This window comes from Theropithecus gelada, chromosome 1 (genome assembly GCF_003255815.1).
Source record: "Theropithecus gelada isolate Dixy chromosome 1, Tgel_1.0, whole genome shotgun sequence".
Classification (NCBI taxonomy): Eukaryota; Metazoa; Chordata; class Mammalia; order Primates; family Cercopithecidae; genus Theropithecus; species Theropithecus gelada.
Window position 1 is genome coordinate 51,284,710 of NC_037668.1, and position 8,917 is coordinate 51,293,626.

At 45.0% G+C, this 8,917-nt stretch overlaps 1 protein-coding gene across 1 annotated transcript in view; it reads right to left on the reverse strand.

Moving 5' to 3' along the window:
* HMGCL (3-hydroxy-3-methylglutaryl-CoA lyase) overlaps positions 1 to 8,660 on the reverse strand; it is a 40,257-nt gene extending 31,597 nt beyond the window's left edge. Inside the window, exon 1 of the mRNA XM_025385678.1 lies at positions 8,113 to 8,660. The gene's annotated coding sequence lies outside the window, so the exon portion shown is untranslated. The remainder of the gene's footprint in view (positions 1 to 8,112) is intronic.
* Positions 8,661 to 8,917: the final 257 nt, after the last annotated feature.

An 8,917-nucleotide genomic window follows, 5' to 3' on the forward strand; every position in this document is an offset into this window, starting at 1 on the left:
GATGGGGTTTCACCATGTTGGTCAGGCTGGTCTTGAACTGCTGACCTCAAGTGATCTGTCCACCTTGGCCTCCCAAAGTGCTGGGATTACAGGTGTGAGCCACCGCGCCCAGCTTGTTTTTTTTTTTTTAAGACAGGGTCTCACTGTGAAACCTAGGCTGGAGTGCAGTGGTGCAATCACAGCTCACTGCAGCCTTCACCTCCCTGGGCTCAGGTGACCCTCCCACCTCAGCCTCCTGAGTAGCTTTTATGTATATATAAATTTACATATATAATTTTAATGTATTAATATATAATATATTTATAAATTATTATATACAAATTATATAAGTATATCATATATTATATATTTTTATTTTATTTATAATTATATATTTTATATAATATATTTATATATAATATACTTATATATGTATATATAATATACTTATTATATATGATCTCCTATTGGTTCTGTTTCTCTGGAGAACCCTGTCTAACATAATGAGCAATAATGTGGCTCGTAGTAACGTAGCAGGACGAGCCACAGACAAAACTCCTCATCCACCGGATTAAAGAAGAAAGTGGTTTATTCGGCCGGGAGCGTCAGCAGATTTGAGTCTTAAGACCCGAGCTCCTTGAAAAAGAAATTCTTGGCCTTTTTAAAGGCTTACAACTTTAAGAGGTCCACGTGAAAGGCTCGTGATAAATTGAGCAAGCGTGGGAAACGTGACTGGGGGCTACATGCATCAGCTAACAGAACAAAAAGTTTTACAATGCTTTTTTTCATACAGTGTCTGGAATTTACAGATAACACAAGTAGTTTAGGTCAGGGGTTGATGTTATTATTACTTTTTTTAACTCCTAGGGCCAGGTGGTGGTGCCAAGGTTGTCTGGCTATTTATCTTTTGTTTCTTTCTAACTTTTTGCTTTCTCTCCTTCCTCCTGTCTTGTGAACTAAGCAAGGTGTGGGGAGGAGGGCAACCAGGAGTAGCAGTAGTCTCCTTCCTTAGTAACATTATGTGTGATGGCCGAAAGGTGTAAAGAACCCACATGTTCATTAACAGATAAATGGATGAACAAAATGTGTTGTATACCTACAATAGTTACTCATTCTTAAAAATATATACAATTCTGATACATGTTACAACATGGATAAACCTTAAAAATATTCTGCTAAGCCAGACACAAAAGGGCAAATTTCATGATTCTACTTATGTGGGTGTGATGGTTAATTTTATATGTCAACTTGACTAGGCCACAGGGTATCCAAATATTTGACTACACATTATTTCTGGGTGTATCTGTGAGGGTTTTTCTGAATGAGGTTAGCATTTGAATCAGTAGAGGGAGTAAAGCAGATTACTCCCTCAATGTGGGGGGCATCATCCAATCCTTCGAAGGCCTGAATAGAACAAAAAGGTGGGGAAAGAAGAATTCTCTCTTCTGCATTCTGACTGGGACTTACACTACACCGTTGGCTCCCCTTGTTCTCAGGCCCCTGGGCTTCCACTGTAGCTACACCTCACTGGCTTTTTTTGGTCTCCCGCTTGCTGACAGCAGATCATGATATTTCATATATACAGACATATATATATATATTTTTATATATATATATTTTTTGAGATGGAATTTTGCTCTTGTTGCCGAGGCTGGAGTGCAGTGGCGTGATCTTGGCTCACTGCAACCTCCACCTCCTGGGTTCAAGCAATTCTCCTGCCTCAGCCTCCCGAGTAGCTGGGACTACAGGCGCCCAACACCATGCCTGGCTAATTTTTGTATGTTTTAAATAGAGACGGGGTTTCATCATGTTGGCCAGGCTGGTCTTGAACTCCTGACCTCAGGTGCTCCAGCAGCCTCCAAAAGTGTTGGGATTACAGGCGTGAGCCACTGCGTCCGGCCTATATATTTTATTGGTTTTGTTTCTCTGGAGAATCCTAACTATTACAATGAGGACTTACAATAGTCAAATTCATAGAGAAAGAAAGTTGAATAGTAGTTATCGGGGGCTGGGAGTGGAAAGAAATTGGGAGTTATTGTTTAATGGGTACAGAATTTCAGTTTAGGATATGAAGGAGTTCTGGTTAGTGGAGATGGTTATATAACAATGTGAATATACTTAATAGCACTGAGTTAAAATGGTAAACTTTATGCTATATATATTTTACCACAATAAAAAAGAAATAAGTAACTGCATAAGAAAAAAAAAAGACTTAGGGGAGGCATACCCTTGCCAGCTCCCCAGTCCCTAGTACTCCTAATTGTCACAGACACGAGGCTTCCCTCCTTCCCCTCTTTGCCCCCTAAAAGCCCTTGTTGGCAAATTCTGCAAAAGCAAATAATTTACAAGCACAGCTCTGAGGGAAATGTCTAAACTAAAGGGCAGAGAGTTTATCTGGTTGTTGAATGTGGTGTCTCCAATACCAGGCACATTTGATGGCATTAAGTAAATACTGAAAGAGTAATATTAGCAACTGTAAGATACTTGGCTCAGGGTCACCCTTAGTTGGAATCTTATTTTAACCAAGACGTTTCCTTCTTTGCATCGTAACCCACCTTCAGTTACAAAGCTTACAATAATTATTAACAATAGCAGCTACCATTTATTTAGTATCTTTTCTACATTGGTTGTGATATATAGTAACTTTTCATGAGTTATCAAACTCTGCAACATAAATATTTCTCTTTCCATCTGAGAGATGAGGAAACGGAGGCTTAAGAGACATTAAACAACTTTTCTAAGATCATGTGTGGTAGGTAAGTTCAGATCCAAATCTGACCCTAGAGAATGCTTTCTTTGCTACATGCTAACACTATTCCCTCTTTCCTCTTCCTTTTTCTCCAAACTACTAAAAGAGACGGCTGCTGTGACTAAGGCACAAGTTGGTGCTAGGTGCTGAGACCGCAGTAGTAAATAAGATTCACCACAATTCCGTGCACCTTTCTCAGACCTTCAGATTTTATGGTAATAGGTTTTTTCCCCAGGACTTTTTCTTTCTTTCTAAATTTTTTTTTTTTTTAATGAGACAGAGTCTTGCTCTGTCACCAGGCAGGAGTGCAGTGGTGTGATCTTGGCTCACTGCAACCTCCACCTCCCGGGTTCAAGAAATTCTCCTGTCTCAGCCTCCCGAATAGCTGGGACTACAGGTGCCCACCACCACACCTGGCTAATTTTTGTATTTTTAGTAGAGATGGGGTTTCACCATGTTGGTCAGGCTGGTCTCAAACTCCCGACCTCAGGTGATCCGCCCGTCTCGGCCTCCCAAAGTGCTGCAATTACAGGCGTGAGCCACCATGCCTGGCCTCAGATTGCATTTCTAATGGACCACAGCAAATCTCTGTTTACAGTTTTTCCTTAACAACAGCAGATGACCTCTCTTCTGCAAGTGGGAATAATAACGTTTAAATTGCAACATCTGCCTTTCTGCAAATGCTGTGAGAGCAATAGCAGACTTTTTACATTAGTGGAACTTAGTCAGTGTGAACTTTTATGAATGTTTATGATATTCTAGGCCATAAAGCAAATTGCAAAAAATTGGTGACATACATATCCTATTAACCATAGTTAATGACAAATGGATAACTCTGTGTGTGTGTGTGTGTGTGTGTGTGTGTGTGTGTGTTAGAGACAGGATCTTTCTCTATCACCCAGGCTGGAGTGCAGTGGCACAATCACAGCTCACTGCAGCCTTGAGCCTTTGGGTTCAAGCGATCCTTCCACCTCAGCTTCCCGAGTAGCTGGGATGACAGGCACATGCCACCATGCTCAGCTCAATTTTTTGTTTTGAATTTTTTGTAGAGATGGGGGTCTTACTATGTTGCCTAGGCTGGTCTTGAACTCCTGGGCTCAAGTGATCCTCTCACCTTGGCATCCCAAAGTGCTGGGATTACAGGCATAAGCCACCATACCCAACTGGATAACTCATGTTAAGAGGAGACAAGATTATGTTGAAAATGAAGCCCACAGCAGCAGGTCATCCACATCAATTTTTGAGGAAAAAAATTCATCTTGTTTGTGCTCTAATTGAAGAGGGCTGATAATGAACAGCACAAACAATAGCCAACACCATAGACATCTCAATTGGTTCAGTTTACACAGTTCTGATGGAAAACTCGAGTTAGAAATAGAGCAATTAAGTTAGACATAACAAAACCTTATGCTTGGAAAGTATGGGGGGAAAAAAACCCTAACTCATGAGTCAAAGAAAAAAATCATAATAGAAATTATAGGCCAGGCACGGTGGCTCACACCTGTGATCTCAGCACTTTGGGAGGCCGATGCAGGTGGATCTCCTGAGGTCAGGAGTTCGAGACCAGCCTGGCCAACATAGTGAAACCCTGTCTCTACTGAAAATACAAAAGATTGGCTGGGCGTGGTAGCAGGTGCCTGTAATCCCAGCTACTTGGGAGGCTAAAGCAGGAGAATTGCTTCAAATCGGGAGGTGGAGGCGGAGGTTGCAGTGAGCCGAGATTGTGCCATTGCACTCCAGTCTGGGCAACAAGAGCAAGACTTGGTCTCAAAAAAAAAAAAAAAAAAAAAAAAAAGCCGGGCGCGGTGGCTCAAGCCTGTAATCCTAGCACTTTGGGAGGTCGAGACGGGCGGATCACCAGGTCAGGAGATCGAGACCATCCTGGCTAACACGGTGAAACCCCGTCTGTACTAAAAATACAAAAAATTAGCCGGGGGAGGTGGCGGGCGCCTGTAGTCCCAGCTACACGGGAGGCTGAGGCAGGAGAATGGCGTAAACCCGGGAGGCGGAGCTTGCAGTGAGCTGAGATCCGGCCACTGCACTCCAGCCTGGGCGACAGAGTGAGACTCCGTCTCAAAAAAAAAAAAAAGAAAGGAAAAGAAAAGAAAGAAATTATAATAGGCCGGGTGTGGTGGCTCACGCCTGTAATCCCAGCACTTTGGGAGGCTGAGAAGGGTGGATCTCTTGAGGTCAGGAATTCGAGACCAGCCTGACCAACATGGCAAAACCCCATCTCTATTAAAAATACAAGGCCGGGCGCGGTGGCTCAAGCCTGTAATCCCAGCACTTTGGGAGGCCGAGGCGGGTGGATCACGAGGTCAGGAGATCGAGACCATCCTGGCTAACATGGTGAAACCCCGTCTCTACTAAAAATTACAAAAAAAAAACTAGCCGGGCGTGGTGGCGGGCGCCTGTAGTCCCAGCTACTCGGAGGCTGAGGCGGGAGAATGGCGTGAACCCGGGAGGTGGAGCTTGCAGTGAGCCGAGATCGCGCCACCGCACTCCAGCCTGGGCGACAGAGCGAGACTCCGTCTCAAAAAAAAAAAAAAAAATACAAAAATTAGTTGGGCCTGGTGGCTGATGCCTGTGATCCCAGCTACTACAGAGGCTGAGGCAGGAGAATTAATTGAACTCAGGAGGCGGAGGTTGCAGTGAGCTGAGATCACACCACTGCACTCCAGCCTGGGTAACAGAGCGAGAGTCCATCTCCAAAAAAAAAAAAAAAAAAACCAAAGAAAGAAATTATAATATACTTAGAATGATAATGGAAATATATTAAAAGACAAATGCTTGTATTGGAAAAGGTAGTTGAAGACTAGCGAATGAAGTTTCTAACTCAAGATGTGAGGCCGGGTGCAGTGGCTCATGCCTGTAATTCCAGCACTTTGGGAGGCTGAGGCAGGCAGATCACCTGAGGTCAGGAGTTTGAGACTGGCCTGGCCAACATGGTAAAACCCCATCTCTACTAAAAATACAAAAATTAACTGGGCATGTTGGCGTACGCCTGTAGTCACAGCTACTCGGGAGTCTGAGGCAGGATAATCGTTTGAATCTGGGAGGCAGAGGTTGCAGTGAACTGAGATCATGCTACTCACTCTAGCCTGGGTGATGGAGCAAGATTCCATCTCAAAAAATAAAAATAAAAAGAAATGAAAAGAAAAAGGTGTGAGAAAAAGAACAGACAAAAAGTAAGTAAAATAAAAGACAAAATACAAGGTAGAAATTTGTTTGTTTTTTGAGACAGCATCTTGCTCTGTTGCCCAGAGTAGAATGTGGTAGTGTGATCGCAGCTCACTGAAGCCTCAACCTCATGGGCTCAAGTGATCCTCCTGTCCCAGTCTCTCGAGCAGCTGGGACTACAGGCACACACCATCACACCCAGCTAATTTTTGTATTCTTTTGTAGAGAGGGGTCTCGCCATGAACTCCTGGGCTCAAGCGATTTGCCTGCCTCAACTTCCCGACGTGCTGGGATTTCAGGCATGAACCACCGCACCTGGCCTGAAAAGGTAGAAATTTGAGTAAAATAAGAAAATATTACAACAAAGAGGATCATCCAACAACAACAACAACAACAACAAAGAAACTTGGTTCTTTGAGTCTAATAAAATTGACAAGCTTCACAACAGATCACAAAAAAGGCATGCACGTCAAAGGGGGTCCCGGGCTGCTCAATGGCCCGACTCCAGGGGAAAACCTTCCTACTCCACTCTCTCTGGCTTCCAACATCTGCCAAGAGCTATCTCCACTCCCCTTTTTAAATTTATTTTTTATTTTTGAGACAGAGTCTTGCTTTGTCATCCAGGCTGGCGTGCAGTGGAGCGATCTCAGCTCACTGCAATCTATGCCTCCAGGTTCAAATGATTCTCCTGTTTCAGCCTCCTGAGTAGCTGGGATCACAGGTGCGTGCCACCATGTCAAGCTAATTTTTGTATTTTTAATGGAGATGAGGTTTCACCATGTTGGCTAGGCTGGTCTTGAACTCCTGACCTCAGGTAATCCACCTGCCTTGGCCTCCCAAAGTGCTGGGATTATGGGCATGAGCCACTGTGCCCGGCCATTTACTGCCTTTTAGAAGAACGCTGAAGGCTGGGCATGGTGGCTTACACCTGTAACCCCACCAATTTGGGAGACTGAGGCAGGTGGATCACGAGGTCAGGAGTTCAAGACCAGCCTGACCCAACATGGTGAAACCCCATCTCTACTTAAAAAAAAAAATACAAAAATTAGCTGGGGTGGTGGCAGGCGCCTATAATCCCAGTTACTCGGGAGGCCGAGACAGGGAACTGCTTGAACCCAGAAGGTGGAGGTTACGGTGAGCTGAGATCACACCACTGCACTCCAGCCTAAGTGACTGGGTGACAGAGCGAGACTCTGTCTCAAAAAAAAAAAAAAAGAATAACAATAACAACAACAACAACACTGAAATGTTTACTGTACAAATTTATGGACAATAAATCTGAAAACTTTGCTGAAATGGATAATTTCCTAGAAAATCATAACTGAAAAGAAGTGGCCTAAAAATAAAAGAATCTTCTCATCCACTAGGATGGCTGTAATTAAAAAATAGATAATAACAAGTGTCGACAAAAATGTGGAGAAATTGGCACCTTCATACATTACTAGTGGGAATGTAAAGCGGTACGGCTGTTGTGGAAAACAGTTTGGTGGTTCCTCTAAACGCTAACCACAGACTCACCATATGACTTAGCAATTCCACTCCTAGGTATATACCCAAAAGAACTGAAAATCAGAAACTCAAACATGTACTTGTACACCAATGTTCATTGCAGCATTATTCACAAAAACCAAAAGGCATAAACAATTTAAATGTCCATCAACTGACGAACGGATAAACATGCAATGAAGTATTATTCAGCCTTAAAAAAGAGTAAAATTTTGATACCTGCTCCATCATGGGTGAACCTTGAAATATGCTAAGTGAAATAAGCCAGACATAAGATGACAAATATTGTATGATTCCACTTATATAAAATATCTAGATTGGCAAATTTATAAAGACAGAAAGTAGATTAGAGGTTCCCAGCGGCTGGGGTGGTGTAGGGAGAGGAATGGTGAGTTATTGCTTAATGGTCATATAATTTCTGTTTGGGGTAATGAAAAATTTTAGAAATAGGTTGCAGTAACGGTTGTGATACCGAAAGGAAGTGCTGGGAAGGGAAGAGCATGGTCCCTATAAATAATATGGAAAGGAGGGAAGGAAGTGCTGGGTAGGAGGATGTGAGGACATGGTCCCTGGCTACGGCTCCACCCCCCCAGACTTAGGTGAGGACAGGCATTTTTGTTTTCCTGCCCCAATGTTGCATTTCCCAAGACCACCCGGCCTGCCACGCCCCCATCCTGTGCTATAAAAAACCCCAAGACCTTAGCAGGCAGACACACAGGTAGCCGGACGTGGAGAGGATCACATCAGTGGAGGAACACACAGGCGGCTGGACGTCCAGAGGAGCACATCAGCAGGCACTGGCATGCCAGCAGGCCACTGACCAGCAGAACGACGCGGAGTTTGGCTGGGACCGTCGAAGGGGGTCCCGGGCTGTTCAGTGGCCCGACTGCAGGAGAAAACCTTCCAACTGCACTCTCTTCTGGCTTCCAACATCTGCCAAGAGCTATCTCCACTTAATAAAACCTTGCACTCATTCTCTAAGCCCAGGTGTGATCCAATTCTTCCGGTACACCGAGCAAGGACCCGGGATACAAAAAGCCCTCTGTCCTTGTGACAAGGTAGAGGGTCTAATTGAGCTGGTTAACACAAGCCGCCTATAGACAGCAAAACTAAAAGAGCAACCTGTAACACACGCCCACTGGGGTTTCAGGAGCTGTAAACATCTAACCCTACGTGCTGCCGTGGGGTTGGAGGCCCACAGCCTGCCTGTCTGTACACTCCCCTAGAGGTTTGAGCAGCCAGGCACCTAAGAAGCGAGCCACACCCCCACCGCGCGCCACACCCCCACCGCGCGCCACACCCCCACCGAGCGCCACACCCCCACCGCGCGCCACACCCCCACCGAGCGCCACACCCCCACCGCGCGCCACACCCCCACCGCGCGCCACACCCCCACCGAGCGCCACACCCCCACCGAGCGCCACACCCCCACGCGCGCCACTCCCCCACCGCGCGCCACACCCTCATCGCACGCCCTGCGAGGGGGAAAACGAACTTTTCCCG